Below are 26,244 nucleotides of genomic sequence, written 5' to 3' on the forward strand. Positions count from 1 at the left end.
GGGGGAGATGTAGGCCCGTATTTATACTTTTTTTTCGCCACATTTGCGTCGTTTTTTGACGCAAAAACGGCGCAAACTTGCAAAATACCATTGTATTTTGTAGGTTTGCGCCGTTTTGCGTCAAAAAGCGGCGCAAATGCGGCGCTAAAAAAAGTATAAATACGGGCCGTAGTGTCTTAGGACTGTGAGCACTAGGACCCAGAGCCCTGGGCAGACTCAATGAATGAATTACGTAATCAGTTTGATTGTGTTAAGGTTATTAATGGTTATGGGATGATGAGAAGTTTAGTTGAATGTTGTACGCAGATGAATAAAGACGCTTGCTACATGCTCCCTGTCTGGCGTGTACTTGTGCATGCTCCAAGGCTGGGAAGGACTCGACAAGGCTCATGGAGGCCTGCATCAGCTATGGCTTCCCATCATTCTCTGGATCGCAGTACAGGGGTCCGGCCTGTGCTTGGGCCCTGCCCTCAAAGCTCTGGAAGACATCAGTCAGTGCCTGGTGCACATGTCCAGCTCAGCTACGGTCATTGAGCGCTGCTCAATGAATCATTTTAAATTACGATTCTTGCATTTAATTGAAGACGTTTACAAAGGCACTACTGACCAGTTGGGTATAAGTGCAAGCAATGATTTATTCAGAAGCGGTGTTGAGTTGAAGCCAAAATACCATTCTAAAGATTTACTCTCAGTAGTGGGGGTGTAAGCTGAGCCGGTGCCAGGAGCTGTGTATTGGGATGGACAAGGGATGCCAGGGAGGGTGGCATTTAATGCAAGTGTGGTGGCCCCTCTTTCACCCCACATGGCCTGTACCTGTGGCACCACAGGTGCATGAACCATCACAGCACCATTTATGAACACGCATGTAGAGGGAAAGAGGACACAGCTTTTTATGAGACCTTTGACCCAGCACCCAGGAGGCCTAAACAATGCAACCTCTAAAAGGCCAACTGGTTTCTGGGAAGGTCTCTAGCTTGGCTTAAGCTGCAAGGCTTTGTCTGAGAAATGCAGGTGGCCATGTGCAGAACTAGCCTGGACCACAGCACAGAGAAGAAAATAAAGGGGGTTGAGGGGCCACACAGGGTTAGCTAAGAAGATGCGAAATGAATCAATGAAGTAAATGTAGCAAGTTGAGTAGAGGGGTCAAGCTACAGCACAATGCACTTGGTGTTACTTTGGTAAAAAGAGGTCTCTTTGGCTTCAGCAAAATATGTTTTCGGAAAACCTCCCAAAGGAGGGAGCAGTGCATTCAGTTGGCAGTGGGTGGAAGCAGGGCAGTGCATTCAGTTGGCAGTGGGTGGAAGCAGGGCAGTGCATTCAGTTGGCAGTGGGTGGAAGCAGGGCAGTGCATTCAGTTGGCAGTGGGTGGAAGCAGGGCAGTGCATTCAGTTGGCAGTGGGAGGAAGCAGGGAGGCCTATCCAGCTTCTTCATGTAAAAGGTGCCTGTTGAGAAGAATGTTTGTTTAAAAACAAGTCCTGGTCTCTTGCAGCAGAAGTGCCCATTGGAATCCACCACCAACAGCCTTCGGGCAACTTTCTGCTTGAGAGATTCAAGACACTGGAGACTACTCAGCCCAGATTTATGGATTTTGTGGTGCAGGGCAGTCACTGCCTCACAGGGAAAGGGCAAGAATGCGCCATATTAATCCACTGCGCACATTCCTGTCCTTTCTCCTGCGCTGATACCCTTTAGACAGCCTAATGCAGGCACCATGCTCTATGGTGCATTGGTGCCGCTGCTGCATGCAAGAATGTTTTTGTGCAGGGAGAGACACCTTCCTGCACAAAAACAATCCATGGAGGCGTATTTCTCTATGTATGTGTGCTGCATTCTGCAGCACACATAGAGAGGGAAAAAACGAAGCAAAATAAAGATATTTCTCCTCTGTACGCCTCTAGGGGGAAGGCGTATCTTTTTCCAGCTGCCCCATGTTTACCTGATTAAGTAAATCTGGCAATGCGTCAAAAACCATGGGAGTTTCATGGAAACACCTGTGTGATGCCCATGGAATGGCCCCTTGCGCAGAGTAACATAGCACAGTGAATTCCCCTCCTTGCATTACTCCATATTTTTGAAGCCATTCAAAGCCACTCAACGTGGCTTTGCGGAGCTTCAAAAATATGAGTTAGTGGTTTGCGCCATGCATATGCCACGGTGCGTGGTGCAAGCACAGAGAAAACTGCTCATAAATATGCCACTCAGTCCACAGTCCTCGGTCAGGCAGGCAACAACACTTCAACTCAACAGGCAGGGATGTCTTTGTCTCTTCATCTGTTCCAGGTCGTTCTCTCATGGGTGGGTTAGGCAGAGCATTTTTAAGGGTAAAACCAGTCAGCAATTGCTGATGACCTCAAAGTGAATAGGACTTCAATTCCTGGGTTTCCACCTTCCATACGTTGCAATAGTATGACCAAGTTTTTGTCCTAGGGATGCACTTTCTATCCCAAGCTTCCTGTTCACAATAGAAACCTAAATTGGTGCCGCAACTGGCAAAACAGACTCCACCAGCATCTGGTGCGGTTCCTCCCACAGACCACCAAAGAAGACTCAGCCTCAAACGTCAGACTGATCTGGCCCAATGTGACTATGGGCACCAACTGTCTGGAACTGACGTCACTCAAAGGAAGGGTCTGCTGGAAGAGCTACTCACAGGCAGGTAGGATCTATGGGTGAGTATTGATCATACCGCCCTCCACCCCCATCCGCGGTCTTTGGCTGGGCCCAGTTCATGGCATAACACTGTGGGAAAGGGGCGTTTCATGGGTGTTGCTTGGGGTGTTCCACGCAACACCCATGGGACCTGACGCATTTCCAGATTTACCAGCCTGTGAATGCGTCAGGTTCCTACGCCACCTCAGGGGTGGTTTAAGAGTGACGCAGTAGGGAGAAATATCTTTATTGGCTGCTGTTGAAGAGCAGTGAAGAAAGAGTGAAGCATAGTCTGAGGCTCCGGTCCTGACATAGAATTTGCGCCCCTTTGCACGATGTTTGGGCACTGGAACGCATTCTGGTGAGATTTCTCAATGCAGGAGGTCATAGCAGGTCAAGACCGTTCGCACTGAGAAAGCTGCTGCTCGAGTACAAAACCTATTTGAGTGGAAGAAAGAGGCAGCGCCACCTAGAGGTGGTGGTGTTCACACTGATTCTCCAGTGAGGAACAAGCTCTCGGTGCTAAAAATCAGTGAGCAGCGCAGTGTGCCCAAATTCATCCTGCTTGCGGAAGTGCGCGGAATCTTGCAGATTGTTTATGTAACTCCAGGGAACTCCACTGAGTGAAACTCTGAGTTCTGCTGGGTCCAGTGGTTATGGGGGCCACATGCAGGTCTATAGGACCCAGGTGCATTAGCCTGATGGTTGTGTTGCTCCTGGGTGGGGCACGGGTCACATTCGCAGGGGGTGCTCTTCCCACCTCTTTTGCAGGCTGCTTGGACCTGGTAGTCTTTGAGTTGAAGGACAGAAGGAGAAATGAAAGTATAAGTCAGAGCAGTCCATTGGAGGAAGGTCCCTTGCATGGTTCTGAAGGGAGTAGGTGTATAGCCAGAGTTCATCATAACAAGCTCAGTGGACTTTTATCCCCACCTAGGCTTACAAGAACATTCTGCATGCGCCCTATGTGTTTCACTGTAAGCTAGAGACCCCATGGTGCCTCTCTGTAAGCTAGAGACCCCCTGGTGCCTCGCTGTAAGCTAGAGACCCCCTGGTGCTTCGCTGTAACTTAGAGACCCCCTAGTGCCTCGCTGTAAGTTAGAGACCCCCTGGTGCCTCGCTGTAAGCTAGAGACCCCCTAGTGCCTCGCTGTAAGGTAGAGACCCCATAGTGCCTCGCTGTAAGTTAGAGAGCCCCTGGTGCCTCGCTGTAAGTTAGAGACCCCCTCGTGCCTTGCTGTAAGTTAGAGTCCTCCTGGTGCCTCACTGTAAGTTAGAGACCCTTGTGCCTCACTGTAAATTTGAGGCCCTCTGGTGCCTCGCTGTAAGTTACAGACCCTCTGGTGCCTCGCTGTAAGTTAGAGACCCTTGTCCTACACTGTAAGCTAGAGACCCTTGTGCCTCACTGTAAGTTAGAGACCCCCTGCTGCCTCGCTGTAAGTTAGAGAGTCCCTGGTGCTTCGCTGTAAGTTAGGGACCCTTGTGCCTCACTACAAGCTAGAGACCCTTCTGCCTCACTGTAAGTTAGAGACCCCCTGGTGCATCGCTGTAGGTTGGAAACCCCCTGGTGCCTCGCTGTAGGTTTGAGACCCCCTATTGCCTCACTGTAAGTTAGAGACCCTTGTGCCTCCCTGTAAGTTAGAGACCCTTGTGCCTCACTGTAAGCTAGAGACCCTTGTGCCTCACTGTAAGCTAGAGACCCCCTGGTGCCTTACTGTAAGTTAGAGACCCCCTGGTGCCTCGCTGTAAGTTAAAGACCCCCTGGTGCCTCGTTGTAAGGTAGAGACCCCCTGGTGTCTCGCTGTAAGTTAGAGACCTCCTGGTGCCTCGCTGTAAGTTAGAGACCCTTGTGCCTCACTGTAAGTTAGAGGCCCGCTGGTGCCTCGCTGTAAGTTAGAGACCCCCTGGTGCCTCGCTGTAAGTTAGAGACCCTTGTGCTTCACTGTAAGCTACAGACCCCTGTGCCTCACTATAAGTTAGAGACCCCCTGCTGCCTCACTGTAAGTTAGAGACTCCCTGGTGCTTCGCTGTAAGTTAGAGACCCTTGTGCCTTACTGCAAGCTAGAGACCCTTCCACCTCACTGTAAGTTAGAGACCCCCTGGTGCATCACTGTGGGTTGGAGACCCCTTGGTGCCTCGCTGTAGGTTGGAGACCCCCTGTTGCCTCACAGTAAGTTAGAGACCCTTGTGCCTCACTGTAACTTAGAGACCCTTGTGCCTCACTGTAAATTAGAGGCCCCCTGGTGCCTCACTGTAAGTTAGACACCCTTGTGCCTCGCTGTAAGTTAGACACCCTTGTGCCTCGCTGTAAGTTAGAGAACCTTGTGCCTCACTGTAAATTTGAGGCCCTCTGGTGCCTCGCTGTAAATTAGAGACCCTTGTCCTACACTGTAAGCTAGAGACCCTTGTGCCTCACTGTAAGTTAGAGACCCCCTGCTGCCTCGCTGTAAGTTAGAGAGTCCCAGGTGCTTCGCTGTAAGTTAGAGACCCTTGTGCCTCACTGCAAGCTAGAGACCCTTCTGCCTCACTGTAAGTTAGAGACCCCCTGGTGCATCGCTGTAGGTTGGAAACCCCCTGGTGCCTCGCTGTAGGTTCGAGACCCCCTATTGCCTCACTGTAAGTTAGATACCCTTGTGCCTCCCTGTAAGTTAGAGACCCTTGTGCCTCACTGTAAGCTAGAGACCCTTGTGCCTCACTGTAAGCTAGAGACCCCCTGGTGCCTTACTGTAAGTTAGAGACCCCCTGGTGCCTCGCTGTAAGTTAAAGACCCCCTGGTGCCTCGTTGTAAGGTAGAGACCCCCTGGTGTCTCGCTGTAAGTTAGAGGCCTTCTGGTGCCTCGCTGTAAGTTAGAGACCCTTGTGCCTCACTGTAAGTTAGAGGCCCGCTGGTGCCTCGCTGTAAGTTAGAGACCCCCTGGTGCCTCGCTGTAAGTTAGAGACCCTTGTGCTTCACTGTAAGCTACAGACCCCTGTGCCTCACTATAAGTTAGAGACCCCCTGCTGCCTCACTGTAAGTTAGAGACTTCCTGGTGCTTCGCTTTGAGTTAGAGACCCTTGTGCCTCACTGCAAGCTAGAGAACCTTCCACCTCACTGTAAGTTAGAGACCCCCTGGTGCATCACTGTAGGTTGGAGACCCCTTGGTGCCTCGCTGTAGGTTGGAGACCCCCTGTTGCCTCACAGTAAGTTAGAGACCCTTGTGCCTCACTGTAACTTAGAGACCCTTGTGCCTCACTGTAAATTAGAGGCCCCCTGGTGCCTCGCTGTAAGTTAGACAGCCCCTGGTGCCTCACTGTAACTTAGAGACCCCTTGGTGCTTCACTGTAACTTAGACACCCTTGTGCCTCGCTGTAAGTTAGAGACCCTTGTGCCTCGCTGTAAGTTAGAGACCCTTGTGCCTCGCTGTAAGTTAGAGGCCCCCTGGTGCCTCACTGTAACTTAGAGACCTCCTGGTGCCTCACTGTAACTTGGAGACCCCCGGTGCCTCATTGTAAATTAGAGACCCCCTAGTGCCTCGCTGTAAATTAGAGACTCCCTGGTGCCTCGATGTAAGTTAGAGACCCTTGTGCCTCACTGTAAACTAGAGACCCTTGTGCCTCACTGTAAGTTAGAGGCCCTTGTGCCTCATTGTAAGTTAGAGACCCTTGTGCCTCACTGTGAGCTAGAGACCCTTGTGCCTCACTGTAAGTTAGAGACCCCTTGGTGCCTTGCTGTAAGTTAGAGACCCCCTGGTGCCTTGCTTTGTGTTAGAGACCCTTGTACCTCACTATACTTTAGATAGCCCCTGGTGCCTCTCTTAAAGTTAGGGACGCCCTGGTGCTTTGCTGTAAGTTAGAGACCCCCTTGTGCCTCACTGTAAGTTAGAGACCCTTGTGCCTTACAGTAAGCTAGAGACCCTTGTGCTTCAGTGCACGTTAGAGACCCCCTGGTGCCTCACTGTAAGTTGGAGACCCCCTGGCTCTTTGCTGTAAGTTAGAGACCCTTGTGCCTCACTGTAAGTTACAGCCGCCGTGTGCTTCACTGCAAGTAACAGCCCGTGTGCTTCACTGCAAGTTACAGCCCCGTGTGCTTCACTGCAAGTAACAGCCCCTGTGTGCTTCACTGCAAGTTACAGCCCCGTGTGCTTCACTGTAAGTTACAGCCCCGTGTGCTTCACTGCAAGTAACAGTCCCTGTGTGCTTCACTGTAAATTACAGCCGCCGTGTGCTTCACTGCAAGTTACAGCCGCCGTGTGCTTCACTGTAAGCTAGAGACCCTTGTGCCTCACTGTACATTAGATCCCCATGTGCCTCACTGCAATTTACAGCCCCCGTGTGCCTGACTGTAAGTTACAGCCCCCTATGCCTCACTGTAGGTTTGAGCCCCATTGTGCCTCGCTGTAAGTTACAGCCCCCTATGCCTCACTGTAGGTTTGAGCCCCCTTGTGCCTCGCTGTAAGTTACAGCCCCCTATGCCTCACTGTAGGTTTGAGCCCCCTTATGCCTCACTGTGGGTTTGAGCCCCCTTGTGCCTCACTGTACATCACAGCCCCCTTGTGCCTGACTGTAAGTTACAGCCCCCTATGCCTCACTGTAGGTTTGAGCCCCCTTGTGCCTCACTGTAAGTTACAGCCCCCTATGCCTCACTGTACATCACAGCCTCCTTGTGCCTGACTGTAAGTTACAGCCCCCTATGCCTCACTGTAGGTTTGAGCCCCCTTGTGCCTCACTGTAAGTTACAGCCCCCCTATGCCTCACTGTACATCACAGCCTCCTTGTGCCTGACTGTAAGTTACAGCCCCCTATGCCTCACTGTAGGTTTGAGCCCCCTTGTGCCTCACTGTAAGTTACAGCCCCCTATGCCTCACTGTACATCACAGCCTCCTTGTGCCTGACTGTAAGTTACAGCCCCCTATGCCTCACTGTAGGTTTGAGCCCCCTTGTGCCTCACTGTAAGTTACAGCCCCCCTATGCCTCACTGTAGTGTAGAGCACTGCCCGGGCTGCCAAGGTTCCCGTGCCCCTAAGCTTGGCCCTAGTAACAGTAGGTATCCACGGTCAGCTGGTTGGAAGCAGTGCATACTGATAGGAAACACGTTCACATCGCATCCCTTACCGCAGTGTGGCCAGTCCGTGGTGCAGCTTGGCTTCCCCTTGCACGGCTGGATCTCTCCAGGCCACCGTGTGGTCTTCCCAGTATTTAGGTTTACCTCCGCCTGGACTGAGCACTGTACCTTGGAGGTAAGAGTACCTCATCAAAAGCCTCCCGGTCGCATCCAAAGAACCAGTTCTAAACACATGGCCCATCATCACCCCGGAAGGAACTGCACCATCATGAACTCCATCCACTTAGGGGTCCCATCAGACCCCAGGACCCCACCACACCAGAGGACTGCAACTCTTCAGTGCCTGCTCACACCAACACTGACTGCCTCTACCTCGTCCTCAACATTCCCGGGGGCTTGGAAACATGCAACTGTCCTCCCATTGTGGAAGAAACCTTCAGGGGGCCCTTCAGCGCTCCCCAATTACAGAATAATCATCCTGCTGCCATTGCTGGCCAAGGTCTTGGTGTCAATCATCAACAGATGCCAGACTGAACTCCTCAGTGACCACCAACTCCTCGACACCAGTCAGTCTGGTTTCAGAACCGACCACAGCATGGAAACTGCCCTCATCACCACCACAGATGACATCCGCATCAATCAATCAATCAGCGTTTGTTAAGCGCACCTACTCACTCGTGAGGGTCTCAAGGCGCTGAGGTGTGGGGGGCGTGGAGCATCCATCAGTGCGACGGTTCTTCAAATATCTTCTTCAAACAGCCATGTCTTCAGCTCTTTCGTGAAGTTGGGGAGGGGTGTAGTCTGTCTGAGGTGGGGAGGTAGGGCGCTCCAGGCTGTGGAGCTGAGGTAGGAGAAGGAGCGAACCCCTGTTCTTGTTTTCCTGATGCGGGGTACTGTCGGAGGCTGGGCTGGCTTGTAGTGAGTACCAAGGGGTACTTGCACCTTGCACCAGGCCCAGTTATCCCTTATTAGTGTATAGGGTGTCTAGCAGCTTAGGCTGATGGATAATGGTAGCTTAGCAGAACAGCTTAGGCTGAACTAGGAGACGAGTGAAGCTCCTACAGTACCACCTAGTGTCATATGCACAATATCATAAGAAAACACAATACACAGTTATACTAAAAATAAAGGTACTTTATTTTTATGACAATATGCCAAAGTATCTCAGAGTGTACCCTCAGTGAGAGGATAGGAAATATACACAAGATATATATACACAATAGCAAAAATATGCAGTATAGTCTTAGAAAACAGTGCAAACAATGTATAATTACAATAGGATGCAATGGGGACACATAGGGATAGGGGCAACACAAACCATATACTCCAAAAGTGGAATGCGAACCACGAATGGACCCCAAACCTATGTGACCTTGTAGAGGGTCGCTGGGACTATTAGAAAATAGTGAGAGTTAGAAAAATAACCCTCCCCAAGACCCTGAAAAGTGAGTGCAAAGTGCACTAAAGTTCCCCTAAGGACAAAGAAGTCGTGTTAGAGGAATAATGCAGGAAAGACACAAACCAACAATGCAACAACGATGGATTTCCAATCTAGGGTACCTGTGGAACAAGGGGACCAAGTCCAAAAGTCACAAGCAAGTCGGAGATGGGCATATGCCCAGGAAATGCCAGCTGTGGGTGCAAAGAAGCTTCTACTGGACAGAAGAAGCAGAGGTTTCTGCAGGAACGAAAAGGGCTAGAGACTTCCCCTTTGGTGGACTGATCCCTTTCGCCGTGGAGAGTTGTGCAGAAGTGTTTTCCCGCCAAAAGAACACCAACAAGCCTTACTAGCTGCAAATTGTGCGGTTAGCGTTTTTGGATGCTGCTGTGGGCCAGGAGGGACCAGGAGGTCGCAAATTGGACCAGGAGGTAGAGGGGACGTCGAGCAAGACTAAGAGCCCTCTTAGCAGCAGGTAGCACCCGGAGAAGTGCCAGAAACAGGCACTACAAGGATGTGTGAAACGGTGCTCACCCGAAGTTACACAAAGGAGTCCCACGTCGCCGGAGACCAACTTAGAAAGTCGTGCAATGCAGGTTAGAGTGCCGTGGACCCAGGCTTGGCTGTGCACAAAGGATTTCCACCGGAAGTGCACAGGGGCCGGAGTAGCTGCAAAAGTCGCGGTTCCCAGCAATGCAGTCTAGCGAGGTGAGGCAAGGACTTACCTCCACCAAACTTGGACTGAAGAGTCACTGGACTGTGGGGGTCACTTGGACAGAGTTGCTGGATTCGAGGGACCTCGCTCGTCGTGCTGAGAGGAGACCCAAGGGACCGGTAATGCAGCTTTTTGGTGCCTGCGGTTGCAGGGGGAAGATTCCGTCGACCCACGGGAGATTTCTTTGGAGCTTCTAGTGCAGAGAGGAGGCAGACTACCCCCACAGCATGCACCACCAGGAAAACAGTCAAGAAGGCGGCAGGATCAGCGTTACAGAGTTGCAGTAGTCGTCTTTGCTACTATGTTGCAGTTTTGCAGGCTTCCAGCGCGGTCAGCAGTCGATTCCTTGGCAGAAGGTGAAGAGAGAGATGCAGAGGAACTCGGCTGAGCTCTTGCATTCGTTATCTAAAGTTTCACCAGAGACAGAGACCCTAAATAGCCAGAAAAGAGGGTTTGGCTACCTAGGAGAGAGGATAGGCTAGCAACACCTGAAGGAGCCTATCAGAAGGAGTCTCTGACGTCACCTGGTGGCACTGGCCACTCAGAGCAGTCCAGTGTGCCAGCAGCACCTCTGTTTCCAAGATGGCAGAGGTCTGGAGCACACTGGAGGAGCTCTGGACACCTCCCAGGGGAGGTGCAGGTCAGGGGAGTGGTCACTCCCCTTTCCTTTGTCCAGTTTCGCGCCAGAGCAGGGCTAAGGGGTCCCCTGAACCGGTGTAGACTGGCTTATGCAGAATTGGGCACATCTGTGCCCAAGAAAGCATTTCCAGAGGCCGGGGGAGGCTACTCCTCCCCTGCCTTCACACCATTTTCCAAAGGGAGAGGGTGTCACACCCTCTCTCAGAGGAAGTCCTTTGTTCTGCCATCCTGGGCCAGGCCTGGCTGGACCCCAGGAGGGCAGATGCCTGTCTGAGGGGTTGGCAGCAGCAGCAGCTGCAGTGAAACCCCAGGAAGGGCAGTTTGGCAGTACCAGGGTCTGTGCTACAGACCACTGGGATCATGGGATTGTGCCAACTATGCCAGGATGGTATAGAGGGGGCAATTCCATGATCATAGACATGTTACATGGCCATATTCGGAGTTACCATTGTGAAGCTACATATAGGTAGTGACCTATATGTAGTGCACGCGTGTAATGGTGTCCCCGCACTCACAAAGTCCGGGGAATTGGCCCTGAACAATGTGGGGGCACCTTGGCTAGTGCCAGGGTGCCCTCACACTAAGTAACTTTGCACCTAACCTTTACCAGGTAAAGGTTAGACATATAGGTGACTTATAAGTTACTTAAGTGCAGTGTAAAATGGCTGTGAAATAACGTGGACGTTATTTCACTCAGGCTGCAGTGGCAGGCCTGTGTAAGAATTGTCAGAGCTCCCTATGGGTGGCAAAAGAAATGCTGCAGCCCATAGGGATCTCCTGGAACCCCAATACCCTGGGTACCTCAGTACCATATACTAGGGAATTATAAGGGTGTTCCAGTAAGCCAATGTAAATTGGTAAAATTGGTCACTAGCCTGTTAGTGACAATTTGAAAGAAATGAGAGAGCATAACCACTGAGGTTCTGATTAGCAGAGCCTCAGTGAGACAGTTAGTCACTACACAGGTAACACATTCAGGCACACTTATGAGCACTGGGGCCCTGGTGAACAGGGTCCCAGTGACACATACAACTAAAACAACATATATACAGTGAAAAATGGGGGTAACATGCCAGGCAAGATGGTACTTTCCTACAGGTACTTCGGTGAGAGAGAGCTGGGCTGAGCGTAGGGTCCTGTGGGGTACGCGGAAGTTGAGTCTCCTGTTCAGGTTGGCTGGACCGGTGTCGTGGAGGGCTTTGTGTCCGCGGGTGAGGATGTTGAAGGTGATTCTTTTATCTATGGGGAGCCAGTGTAGTGTGCGCAGGTGCTGGGAGATGTGACAATGTTGGGGTAGGTTGAGGACCAGTCTGGCAGTGGCGTTCTCTGTGTTCTGTAGTTTGTGGGTGAGTTTCTTGTTGATCCCGGCACAGATCACGTTGCCATAGTCCGGTCTGTTGGTAACGAGGGCATCTGTGACGGTCTTTCGGGGCTCGAGGGGGACCCATTTAAAGTCTTGCGTAGGAGGCGGAGGGTGCCGAAGCTGGTAGATGCAACTGAGTTGACTTGGCGGTCCATGTTGAGTTTGGAGTCCAGGATGATTCTGAGGTTGCAGCACAGGTTTGTGGGGGTGGGTGGGCTTCTGAGGGTAGAGGGCCACCAGGAGTCGTTCCACTCATTGGGTTGAAGGCCAATGATGAGTACTTCAGTTTTGTCTGCGTTAAGTTGTAGGCAGCTGCTTTTCATCCAGTTGGCGACTGCTCCCATGCCTTCATGAAAGTTATGTCTGGTCGTGTTGGGTTCGTTGGATAGAGAGAGGATGAGATGGGTGTCATCAGCGTAGGACACAATGTTGAGTCCGTAGTTTCTGACGATGGTGGTTAGTGGGGCCATGTGGATGTTAAACAGCGTGCGGCTGAGGGATGATCCCTGGGGAACTCCGCAGGTGGTGGGTGTGGGGTCCGAGAGGAAGGGGGGGAGTCTTACTCATTGAGTTCTGCTGGAGAGGAAAGATCGAATCCAGTTCAGGGCCTTGTCTCTGAAGCCAGCCTTGTGAAGTCTGCGTATCAGAGTGATGGGAGACTGTGTTGAAGGCCGCCGAGAGGTCGAGCAGGAAGAGGGCCGCAGTCTCTCCCTTGTCCAGCAGGGAGCGGATGCCGTCCGTTGCGGCTAGGAGGGCTGTTTCGGTTCTGTGTTTTTTTCTGAAGCCAGGTTGGGAGGCGTTGAGGATGCTGTGGTCTTCGATGAAAGTGGCGAGTTGGCTGTTGATGGCTTTCTTGATGACTATCGCTGGAAAAGGGAGCAGGGAGATGGGTCTGTAGTTCTTGAGGTCGGTGGGGTACGCCGAGGGTTTCTTGAGGAGAGGGTTGATCTTGCCGTCTTTCCAGTCATCGAGGAAGGAGGCGTCTGCTAGGGAGCGGTTGCTGGTGAGGCAGAGCTTGGGGGCGGTGGTTTTAATGGCTCTGCTGAAGATGTGGTGGGGGCATGGGTCTGTGGGGCTCCTATTGTCTTCCCTGTACCTATGGTGGTGAGGGGGGTCCAGTGGGTGATCGCTGGTTTTTTGGTGTCGTGGTCCTGTGGAGGGGGTTCTGCACGTAGGTTGTCCTCACTGAAGTTGTCGTAGATGGTCTTGATTTTGAGTGGAAGTATGTGTTGAGTTTGTTGCAGAGATCTTGTGAGGGTGGGATGTCTGTTGCTTCACTGTTAGGTTGTGGCGAACTCCTAGATGATGCTGAAGAGTTCCTTACTGTGGTGTGTAGAGATTCTTTCTTGTATTGTTTTTTTCCGGTGCTTTTGATGAGATGGTGATGTGCGGTGTTGGCGTCTCTGAAGTTGGTTTGGGCCTCTGTAGATTTGCTGTTTCTCCAGATTTTCCCGAGGCGTCAACATGTGTGTCTGGATTCTCGGAGTTCTGCGGTGAACCAGCTGGCTTTCTTGGCGTTGGTGCTGTTGTTCTTTTTGATCTGTCGGAGCCCTATGTTGTGGAGGTTGTCTAGGAGGGATGCGGTGTTGGTGTCTTGTAGGTTGTCGAGGAGGAAGTTAAGGTCTCCCAGCAGGGTGTAGTTGTAGGCTGCGATGGCTTGCGTGTGATACTGTCTGTGATGGAGCTGGAAAAAGGTGCGCAGGTGGGCGGTACATGAGGGTTCCCCTGAGGGCGGACGCTGGACTTGTCTGAAGTTTGAGATGAAGGTGTTCCATCAGGCTTGTGGGGTCTTCTGAGTGTGTCCTCAATCGGATGCTAGACTTTTGGAGGAGGGAGATTCTCCCCTGGGGCAGCTGGCGGGATCTTTATGGGTGATCTTGTATCCCTGGGGAATGGCAATGTCCGGGCCAGAGGTGGTGTTGGTCCAGGTTTTGGTGAGGAATGCGACGTCCGGGGTGGTGCTGCCAAGTAGGTCCCAGATTTCTGTGGCATGTTTGTGGATGGAGCAGACGTTGAGGAGGATACATTTCAGGATCTTTGGCGTGGGTGTGTTGTTGCGAGTGGGTTGTGCCGGATCGAAAGTCTTGGTGGTGGTGAAGGATTGGTGGCAGCGGAGGCAGCTGAAGGGTCCGTGGGTGTCGGCCGGTGAGGAGGGCTTGCAGTTGAGTGCGTGGAGTACTGCTGGCGTGTAGAGGTGGCAGGTGGGAGGTCCAAGGGTCACAGACGGGCGCAGACGGGCTTGCCTTTGGCATGGCAGCAGTGCGGCCACCATTAAGTAGGGTGAGGGGGGAGGAAAGGACAGCTGGGAGGCAGAAGCGGGAAAACAGCGTGAAAAAGGGGGGCGGCCACAGGGGCAGCAGCGTCAGGGGAGAGGGAAGCGAGAAGGGGTAAAATAGATCGGAAGAGAAAAAATGGATCAAGAGGGTAAAAAGCAGAAAAGCACAGAAAGCGCAAGGGAGAAGACAGAGAAGCAGAAAAGCGTGAAGGGGGGAAGATGGAGAGAAAGAGGCAGCCTAGCGGAAGAGCGAGGCTCCCCCACTAGACACCGGGGATGAGCCTGCGGGTGGAGGAGGGCCTCGAACTCCTGGCCGGGGTCATCAGACATGGGCTACACTTACTGCTGGAGCGACACGGGGGCCGAGCAGTTCACTGACCAGGTCGGTGAGGTTGGGCGTGACTCTGGAGAGAGGAGACACAGCGGCCCTTATCCTCCTGGACCTCTCCACAGCATCTGACACAGCCTTCCACCCCATCCTTACCCAGTGGGTACATGACATTGGAATCCAAGGACACGCACTTCGATGGATCTGCTCCTTCCTGGCTGCAACCACCGGTCAGGCAGCCTGGCACCATAGACCTTGGACGGCCGCACTCTCATCTGCAAAGGTTTGCAATAATCCTCCTTGAGCCTGACCCTCTTCAACGCAGTCATGATCCCTCTCGCCGCTCTTGTGATATCAATGTGCTCACAACTCACTCTCACAGACAAGGAATGCAGTGCCCAGATCAAGTTCAATGCCTGCATGATGAGAATCACCCAACAAGACCAGCAGGACCAAAATTGTGACCTTTGCAAAGAGCGCATCACCGTGGAACTCCATCTGATGTGCTATAGCGCAAGGGCTGAAATCCACCCACACCAGGAGCCTCAGGATCATTATGGACAGAAAGCTCAACTTGATGGCCCAAGTCAGTGCCATCACCACCTCATGCTTCCGTACCCTGAGGATGCTGAGGAAGATGTTCAAATGGCTCCCACTCAGCACCCGGAAACCTCATGCACGTCCTGGTCAACGCAAGCCAGACACAGGAACACCAACAAAAAACTCACCAGAAGGCTGCCGACCAATCAGAGCTCTGCACTCATATGACGCCACAGCAGCAGGAGCAGCACTGACTGCCATACACTGACCATTGCAATCAATGGGGTAACCCAAGCAGGCATAGTGTATACGTGTAACAAAGTGTCCTGAAACAAAACTCAAGGTAAATAACTCAGTTAGTAACCCGCAATCCTGTCGGGTGAGCAAACAATTTTTTGCGGAAGAGAGGAGAAAGAACATAGAAAATGACAACAAAAAAACAAACCTATGCAAACTCTCCCAACTGTATTTTGAGAACAGTAACAGACACACGTCATCCGAAATACAGGGGTTTCTCCTCTCTATACAAAGTGTCCAAAAAGAGGGCGTATGCAAAGATACAAGCAAAATATATAGAAAACACACAACAGACAATTAAATGCTCGCTAATAGCCCGTCTCTATACACTTCAAATAGTCCACACTTTGATTATTTAAAATACGGATGGTCGTTTTCACCTAAATACTCCCCTTTCGAAAAGAATCAGAACAGGCCAAATGGAAAGGTTATCGTGGACGTTTCAACCCAAAGTAAAAGGAGCCACTTAAAGCCTTAACTTACATCAGGACAAAACACAAAGAGAGGGAATCTTTAAACTCCCTGAACTCTCGGCTACAACAGGGAGGAACGCACTGATACATCGCTGAGTGAGCGCGCAAATGCTGACTGAAGTCGGGGAGGGCTCCTACATCTTAGAGACACGGGGTCCTCACCAGCAGCGCGTCTTAGCATCGGTAATACGCAATGTGAGGCCACAGATCTGTGAGTTCATTCATTCTGCTCTCAGGTGCAAGTGGGAGAGTCACTGTGGTCGAGGAGCCGCGGGGCCTTTGATTTCACATATTGGGTTGCCCATTTCAACCAAATATCACAGGGGTCTTGATGGCCCGTACCCTCGGCTCGCAACCACTCCAACACCCGCTCTTAGCCACAGTAGGACGATGCTCTCAACCTTACAGACACTGCGACCACATAACACGCCTCTCCCTGTCACTGCCCCCATCACAGACACACCACCCTCAATTACACCGAACCGCCCTCAATTACACCGACCCGCAGTCCTTGACCACACTGACACACCACCCTCAATTACACCGACCCACAGTCCTTGACCACACTGACACACCACCCTCAATTACACCGACCCGCAGCTCTTGACCACACTGACACACCACCCTCAATTACACCGACCCGCAGTCCTTGATCACACTGACGCACCACCCTCAATTACACCGACCCACAGTTCTTCATCACACTGACACACCACCCTTAATTACACCGACCCGCAGTCCTTGACCACACTGACATACCACCCTCAATTACACCGACCCACAGTCCTTGACCACACTGACACACCACCCTCAATTACACCGACCCGCAGCTCTTGACCACACTGACACACCACCCTCAATTACACCGACCCACAGTCCTTGATCACACTGACACACCACGCTCAACTACACCGACCCACAGTCCTTGATCACACTGACACACCACCCTCAATTACACCGACCCGCAGTCCTTGATCACACTGACGCACCACCCTCAATTACACCGACCCACAGTCCTTGATCACACTGACACACCACCCTCAATTACACCGACCCACAGTCCTTGACCACACTGACACACCACCCTCAATTACACCGACCCGCAGCTCTCGACCACACTGACACACCACCCTCAATTACACCGACCCGCAGTCCTTGATCACACTGACGCACCACCCTCAATTACACAGACCCACAGTTCTTCATCACACTGACACACCACCCTTAATTACACCGACCCGCAGTCCTTGACCACACTGACACACCACCCTCAATTACACCGACCTACAGTCCTTGACCACACTGACACACCACCCTCAATTACACCGACCCGCAGCTCTTGACCACACTGACACACCACCCTCAATTACACCGACCCACAGTCCTTGATCACACTGACGCGCCACCCTCAATTACACAGACCCACAGTTCTTCATCACACTGACACACCACCCTTAATTACACCGACCCGCAGTCCTTGACCACACTGACACACCACCCTCAATTACACCGACCCACAGTCCTTGACCACACTGACACACCACCCTCAATTACACCAACCCGCAGTCCTTGACCACACAGACACACCACCCTCAATTACACCGACCCACAGTCCTTGATCACACTGACACACCACCCTCAATTACACCGACCCACAGTCCTTGATCACACTGACACACCACCCTCAATTACACCGACCCACAGTCCTTGATCACACTGACACACCACCTTCAATTACACCGACCCACAGCTCTTGACCACACTGACACACCACCCTCAATTACACCGACCCACAGCTCTTACCACACTGACGCACCACTCTCAATTACACCGACCCACAGCTCTTGACCACACTGACGCACCACCCTCAATTACACCGACCCACAGTCCTTAATCACACTGACGCACCACCCTCAATTACACCGACCCACAGCTCTTGACCACACTGACACACCACCCTCAATTACACCGACCCACAGTCCTTGATCACACTGACACACCACTCTCAATTACACCAACCCACAGTCCTTGATCACACTGACACACCACCCTCAATTACACCGACAAACAGTTCTTGATCACACTGACACACCACCCTCAATTACACCGACCCACAGTCCTTGATCACACTGACACACCACCCTCAATTACACCGACCCACAGTCCTTGATCACACTGACACACCACCCTCAATTACACCGACCCACCCTCAATTACACCGACCCGCAGTCCTTGACCACACTGACACACCACCGTCAATTACACCGACCCACAGTCCTTGACCACACTGACACACCACCCTCAATTACACCGACCCGCAGCTCTTGACCACACTGACACACCACCCTCAATTACACCGAGCCACAGTCCTTGATCACACTGACGCACCACCCTCAATTACACAGACCCACAGTTCTTCATCACACTGACACACCACCCTTAATTACACCGACCCGCAGTCCTTGACCACACTGACACACCACCCTCAATTACACCGACCCACAGTCCTTGACCACAATGACACACCACCATCAATTACACCAACCCACAGTCCTTGACCACACAGACACACCACCCTCAATTACACCGACCCACAGTCCTTGATCACACTGACACACCACCCTCAATTACACCGACCCACAGTCCTTGATCACACTGACACACCACCCTCAACTACACCGACCCACAGTCCTTGATCACACTGACACACCACCCTCAATTACACCGACCCACAGCTCTTGACCACACTGACACACCACCCTCAATGACACCGACCCACAGCTCTTGACCACACTGACGCACCACTCTCAATTACACCGACCCACAGCTCTTGACCACACTGACGCACCACCCTCAATTACACCGACCCACAGTCCTTAATCACACTGACGCACCACCCTCAATTACACCGACCCACAGCTCTTGACCACACTGACGCACCACCCTCAATTACACCGACCCGCAGCTCTTGACCACACTGACACACCACCCTCAATTACACCGACCCGCAGTCCTTGATCACACTGACGCACCACCCTCAATTACACCGACCCACAGTTCTTCATCACACTGACACACCACCCTTAATTACACCGACCCGCAGCTCTTGACCACACTGACACACCACCCTCAATTACACCGACCCGCAGTCCTTGACCACACTGACACACCACCCTCAATTACACCGACCCACAGTCCTTGATCACACTGACACACCACCCTCAATTACACCGACCCTCAGTTCTTGATCACACTGACACACCACCCTCAATTACACCGACCCGCAGCTCTTGACCACACTGACGCGCCACCCTCAATTACACCGACCCGCAGCTCTTGACCACACTGACACACCACCCTCAATTACACCGACCCGCAGTCCTTAATCACACTGACGCACCACCCTCAATTACACCGACCCGCAGCTCTTGACCACACTGACACACCACCCTCAATTACACCGAACCGCCCTCAATTACACCGACCCGCAGTCCTTGATCACACTGACGCACCACCCTCAATTACACCGACCCACAGTACTTGACCACACTGACACACCACCCTCAATTACACCGACCCGCAGCTCTTGACCACACTGACACACCACCCTCAATTACACCGACCCGCAGTCCTTGATCACACTGATACACCACCCTTAATTACACCGACCCGCATGTAGGAGGCTGGACTGGCTTGTAGTGAGTACCAAGGGGTACTTGCACCTTGCACCAGGCCCAGTTATCCCTTATTAGTGTATAGGGTGTCTAGCAGCTTAGGCTGATAGATAATGGTAGCTTAGCAAAGCAGCTCAGGCTGAACTAGGAGACGTGTGAAGCTACTACAGTACCACTTAGTGTCATATGCACAATATCATAAGAAAACACAATACACAGTTATACTAAAAATAAAGGTACTTTATTTTTATGACAATATGCCAAAGTATCTTAGAGTGTACCCTCAGTGAGAGGATAGGAAATATACACAAGATATATATACACAATAGCAAAAATATGCAGTATAGTCTTAGAAAACAGTGCAAACAATGTATAGTTACAATAGGATGCAATGGGGAAACATAGGGATAGGGGCAACACAAACCATATACTCCAGAAGTGGAATGCGAACCACGAATGGACCCCAAACCTATGTGACCTTGTAGAGGGTCGCTGGGACTATTAGAAAATAGTGAGAGTTAGCAAAATAACCCTCCCCAAGACCCTGAAAAGTGAGTGCAAAGTGCACTAAAGTTCCCCTAAGGACAAAATAGTCGTGTTAGAGGGAAAATGCAAGGAAAACACAAATCAGCAATGCAACAACGATGGATTCCTGACTGAGGGTACCTGTGGAACAAGGGGACCAAGTCCAAAAGTCACAAGCAGCTCGGAGATGGGCAGATGCCCAAGAAATGCCAGCGGTTGGTGCAAAGAAGCTCTTACTAGGCTGAAGAACTGTGAATACTGCAGGAACGACAAGGGCTAGAGACTTCCCCTTTGGAGGATGGATCCCCCACGCCTTGGAGAGTCGTGCAGAAGTGTTTTCCCGCCGGATGGACGCCAACAAGCCTTGCTACACGCAAATCGTGCGTTTGGCGTTTTTGGACGCTGCTGGGGCCCAGGAGGGACCAGGAGGTCGCAAATTGGACCTGCAGAGAGAGGGGATGTCGAGCAAGACAAAGAGCCCTCACTGAAGCAGGTAGCACCCGGAGAAGTGCCAGAAACAGGCACTACGAGGATGCGTGAAACGGTGCTCGCCGAAGTTGCACAAAGGAGTCCCACGTCGCCGGAGACCAATTTAGAAAGTCGTGCAATGCAGGTTAGAGTGCCGTGGACCCAGGCTTGGCTGTGCACGAAGGATTTCCGCCGGAAGTGCACAGGGGCCGGAGTAGCTTGCAAAGTCGCGGTTCCCAGCAATGCAGCCCAGCGAGGTGAGGCAAGGACTTACCTCCACCAAACTTGGGCTGAAGAGTCACTGGACTGTGGGGGTCACTTGGACGGTGTCGCTGGATTCGAGGGACCTCGCTCGTCGTGCTGAGAGGAGACCCAAGGGACCGGTAATGCAGCTTTTTGGTGCCTGCGGTTGCAGGGGGAAGATTCCGTCGACCCACGGGAGATTTCTTCGGAGCTTCTGGTGTAGAGAGGAGGCAGTCTACCCCCACAGCATGCACAAGCAGGAAAACAGTCGAGAAGGCGGCAGGATCAGCGTTACAGAGTTGCAGTAGTCGTCTTTGCTACTATGTTGCAGGTTTGCAGGCTTCCAGCGCGGTCAGCGGTCGATTCCTTATCAGAAGGTGAAGAGGGAGCTGCAGAGGAACTCGGCTGAGCTCATGCATTCGTTATCTAAAGTTTCCCCAGAGACAGAGACCCTAAATAGCCAGAAAAGAGGGTTTGGCTACCTAGGAGAGAGGAAAGGCTACTAACACCTGAAGGAGCCTATCACAAGGAGTCTCTGACGTCACCTGGTGGCACTGGCCACTCAGAGCAGTCCAGTGTGCCAGCAGCACCTCTGTTTCCAAGATGGCAGAGGTCTGGAGCACACTGGAGGAGCTCTGGACACCTCCCAGGGGAGGTGCAGGTCAGGGGAGTGGTCACTCCCCTTTCCTTTGTCCAGTTTCGCGCCAGAGCAGGGGCTAAGGGGTCCCTGAACCGGTGTAGACTGGCTTATGCAGAATTGGGCACATCTGTGCCCAACAAAGCATTTCCAGAGGCTGGGGGAGGCTACTCCTCCCCTGCCTTCACACCATTTTCCAAAGGGAGAGGGTGTTACACCCTCTCTCAGAGGAAGTTCTTTGTTCTGCCATCCTGGGCCAGGCCTGGCTGGACCCCAGGAGGGCAGCTGCCTGTCTGAGGGGTTGGCAGCAGCAGCAGCTGCAGAGAAACCCCAGGAAGGGCAGTCTGGTAGTACCAGGGTCTGTGCTACAGACCACTGGGATCATGGAATTGTACCAACAATGCCAGGATGGCATAGAGGGGGCAATTCCATGATCATAGACATGTTACATGGCCATATTCGGGGTTACCATGGTGAAGCTACATATAGGTAGTGACCTATATGTAGTGCACGCGTGTAATGGTGTCCCCGCACTCACAAAGTTCAGTGAATTAGCTCTGAACAATGTGGGGGCACCTTGGCTAGTGCCAGGGTGCCCTCACACTAAGTAACTTTGCACCTAACCTTTACCAGGTAAAGGTTAGACATATAGGTGACTTATAAGTTACTTAAGTGCAGTGTAAAATGGCTGTGAAATAACGTGGACGTTATTTCACTCAGGCTGCAGTGGCAGGCCTGTGTAAGAATTGTCAGAGCTCCCTATGGGTGGCAAAAGAAATGCTGCAGCCCATAGGGATCTCCTGGAACCCCAATACCCTGGGTACCTCAGTACCATATACTAGGGAATTATAAGGGTGTTCCAGTAAGCCAATGTAAATTGGTAAAAATGGTCACTAGCCTGTTAGTGACAATTTAGAAAGAAATGAGAGAGCATACCCACTGAGGTTCTGATTAGCAGAGCCTCAGTGAGACAGTTAGTCACTACACAGGTAACACATTCAGGCACACTTATGAGCACTGGGGCCCTGGGTTACCAGGGTCCCAGTGACACATACAACTAAAACAACATATATACAGTGAAAAATGGGGGTAACATGCCAGGCAAGATGGTACTTTCCTACACAACCCCCCCCCCAAACGAAGGACAATAAGACTAGCCATTACCTGATGAGTCTTCATTGTCTAAGTGGAAATATCTGGAGAGTCCATCTGCATTGGAGTGGCTACTCCCAGGTCTATGTTCCACTGTATAGTCCATTCCCTGTAGGGATATGGACCACCTCAACAATTTAGGATTTTCACCTTTCATTTGTTTTAGCCAAAGTAGAGGTTTGTGGTCTGTCTGAACAATGAAGTGAGTGCCAAACAAGTATGGCCTCAACTTCTTCAGAGCCCAGACCACAGCAAAGGCCTCCCTCTCAATGGCAGACCAATGCTTTTCTCTAGGGGTCAACCTCCTACTAATAAAAGCAACAGGTTGATCCTGGCCCTCAGAATTAAGTTGTGATAGGACTGCCCCTACTCCTAATTCAGATGCATCAGTTTGGACATAGAATTTTTTAGAGTAACAAGGGCTTTTCAGGACAGGTGCAGAGCACATGGCCTGCTTCAGCTCCTCAAAAGCTTTCTGACAGTTTGCTGTCCATAATACCTTTTTAGGCATTTTCTTGGATGTGAGGTCATTAAGAGGGGCTGCAATGGAGCCATAGTTCTTAATGAACCTCCTGTAATACCCAGTGAGGCCTAGGAAGGCTCTCACCTGAGTCTGAGTGGTAGGGGGAACCCAATCAATAATAGTTTGGATTTTCCCCTGAAGTGGTGCAATCTGTTCCCCACCAACAAGGTGTCCCAGATAAACCACCTTACCCTGCCCTATCTGGCACTTTGAAGCCTTGATAGTGAGGCCTGCCTTTTGCAGAGCCTCCAAAACTTTCCAAAGGTGGACCAGGTGATCATCCCAGCTGGAGCTAAAGACAGCTATATCATCCAAATATGCTGCACTGAAAGCTTCCAGCCCTTGCAGGACTGTGTTCACCAACCTCTGAAACGTGGCAGGTGCATTTTTCAGACCAAAAGGCATTACAGTAAACTGGTAATGTCCTCCAATGGTAGAAAATGCAGTCTTAGATTTAGCATCTTCTGACAATTTGATCTGCCAATACCCTGCAGTCAAATCAAAAGTGCTTAGATACTTGGCAGATGCCAGTGTATCTATGAGCTCATCTGCCCTGGGTATAGGGTGAGCATCAGTTTTGGTTACCAAGTTGAGACCTCTATAGTCGACACAAAACCTCATTTCCTTCTTTCCATCTTTAGAATTGGGTTTTGGTACCAGTACCACAGGAGAAGCCCATGGACTGTCAGAGTGCTCAACCACTCCTAGTTCCAACATCTTCTGAACTTCTTGCTTTATGCAGTCCCTGACATGGTCAGGCTGCCTATAGATCTTACTTTTGACAGGTAAACTGTCTCCAGTATCTATAGTGTGCTCACACCAAGAAGTGGTGCCTGGCACAATGGAGAAGAGTTCTGAAAATTGTCCTAGGAGATTTATGCAATTATCTTTCTGCTCAGCAGTAAGACAATCAGCCAAAACTACACCTTCCACAAGAGCATCTTGTTCTGTGGAAGAGAAGAGATCAGGTAGAGGATCACTGTCTTCTTCCTGTCCCTCATCTGTTGCCATGAGCAGGGTGAGATCAGCCCTGTCATAGTAGGGTTTCAGGCGGTTGACATGGAGCACCCTAAGGGGACTCCTGGCAGTGCCTAAGTCAACCAAGTAGGTGACTTCACCCTTCTTTTCAACAATTGTGTGGGGTCCACTCCATTTATCTTGGAGTGCTCTTGGGGCCACAGGCTCCAAGACCCACACTTTCTGCCCTGGTTGGTACTGAACCAAAACAGCCTTCTGATCATGCCATTGCTTCTGGAGCTCTTGGCTGGCCTGAAGGTTTTTACTGGCCTTTTTCATGTACTCAGCCATCCTTGATCTGAGGCCAAGTACATAATCCACAATATCCTGTTTAGGAGCTTTTAAAGGTTGTTCCCAACCCTCCTTTACAAGTGTGAGTGGACCCCTAACAGGGTGTCCAAAAAGAAGTTCAAAGGGGCTGAAGCCCACTCCTTTCTGGGGTACCTCCCTGTAGGCAAAAAGGAGGCATGGTAGAAGGATATCCCATCTCCTGCGGAGTTTTTCAGGGAGTCCCATAATCATGCCTTTGAGAGTTTTATTAAATCTCTCCACCAGTCCATTTGTTTGTGGATGATAGGGTGTTGTGAACTTGTAAGTTACACCACACTCCTTCCACATGGCCTTTAAGTATGCAGACATGAAATTGCTTCCTCTGTCTGATACTACTTCCTTTGGGAAGCCCACCCTGGAAAATATTCCCAGGAGGGCCTTTGCCACTGCAGGAGCTGTAGTGGTTCTTAAAGGAATAGCTTCAGGATATCTTGTGGCATGGTCCACTACCACCAAGATAAACCTATTGCCTGAAGCAGTAGGAGGGTCAAGGGGGCCAACTATGTCAACCCCTACCCTTTCAAAGGGAACCCCAACCACAGGCAGTGGGATAAGAGTGCCTTTGGAGTGCCACCTGTCTTGCCACTGGCTTGACAGGTTTCACAGGACTTACAAAATTCTTTTGTGTCCTCAGACATCCTAGGCCAATGAAACAGTGGTACCAATCTGTCCCAAGTTTTCATTTGACCCAGGTGCCCAGCTAAGGGAATGTCATGTGCCAGTGTTAGGAGGAACTTTCTGTACTCCTGAGGAATCACTAATCTCCTGGCAGCTCCAGGTTTAGGATCCCTATGCTCAGTGTACAAGAGGTTGTCCTCCCAGTAAACTCTGTGTGAGTCACTGACATCCCCATTAGCCTGTTTGACAGCTTGCTGTCTGAGACCCTCTAATGTGGGACAGGTTTGCTGTGCCACACTCAGCTCCTCTCTGGCAGGCCCCCCTTCACCCAAAAGCTCAGCAGTGTCTGCTTCCAGCTCCTCTGGTGTAGGTTCTGCACAGGGAGGGAATTCTTCTTCCTCAGAAGTAGAATCCACTGCAGAGGGAGGGATAGTAGGAAGTGGTTTGCTTCTACTAGCCCTAGCTTTAGGGAGCACTTGGTCCATTGTTCCAGGATCCAAGCTTCCCTGTCCTTTTTGCTTTTTGGCCTGAGCCCTTGTTAAAGCAAAAATATGCCCTGGGATGCCCAGCATTGCTGCATGGGCCTCCAACTCCACATCTGACCAAGCTGATGTCTCCAAATCGTTCCCTAATAGACAGTTGTAGGAGGCTGGACTGGCTTGTAGTGAGTACCAAGGGGTACTTGCACCTTGCACCAGGCCCAGTTATCCCTTATTAGTGTATAGGGTGTCTAGCAGCTTAGGCTGATAGATAATGGTAGCTTAGCAAAGCAGCTCAGGCTGAACTAGGAGACGTGTGAAGCTACTACAGTACCACTTAGTGTCATATGCACAATATCATAAGAAAACACAATACACAGTTATACTAAAAATAAAGGTACTTTATTTTTATGACAATATGCCAAAGTATCTTAGAGTGTACCCTCAGTGAGAGGATAGGAAATATACACAAGATATATATACACAATAGCAAAAATATGCAGTATAGTCTTAGAAAACAGTGCAAACAATGTATAGTTACAATAGGATGCAATGGGGAAACATAGGGATAGGGGCAACACAAACCATATACTCCAAAAGTGGAATGCGAACCACGAATGGACCCCAAACCTATGTGACCTTGTAGAGGGTCGCTGGGACTATTAGAAAATAGTGAGAGTTAGAAAAATAACCCTCCCCAAGACCCTGAAAAGTGAGTGCAAAGTGCACTGAAGTTCCCCTAAGGACAAAATAGTCGTGTTAGAGGGAAAATGCAAGGAAAACACAAATCAGCAATGCAACAACGATGGATTCCTGACTGAGG

The sequence above is a fragment of the Pleurodeles waltl genome, chromosome 9 (assembly GCF_031143425.1).
Source record: "Pleurodeles waltl isolate 20211129_DDA chromosome 9, aPleWal1.hap1.20221129, whole genome shotgun sequence".
Lineage (NCBI taxonomy): Eukaryota > Metazoa > Chordata > Amphibia > Caudata > Salamandridae > Pleurodeles > Pleurodeles waltl.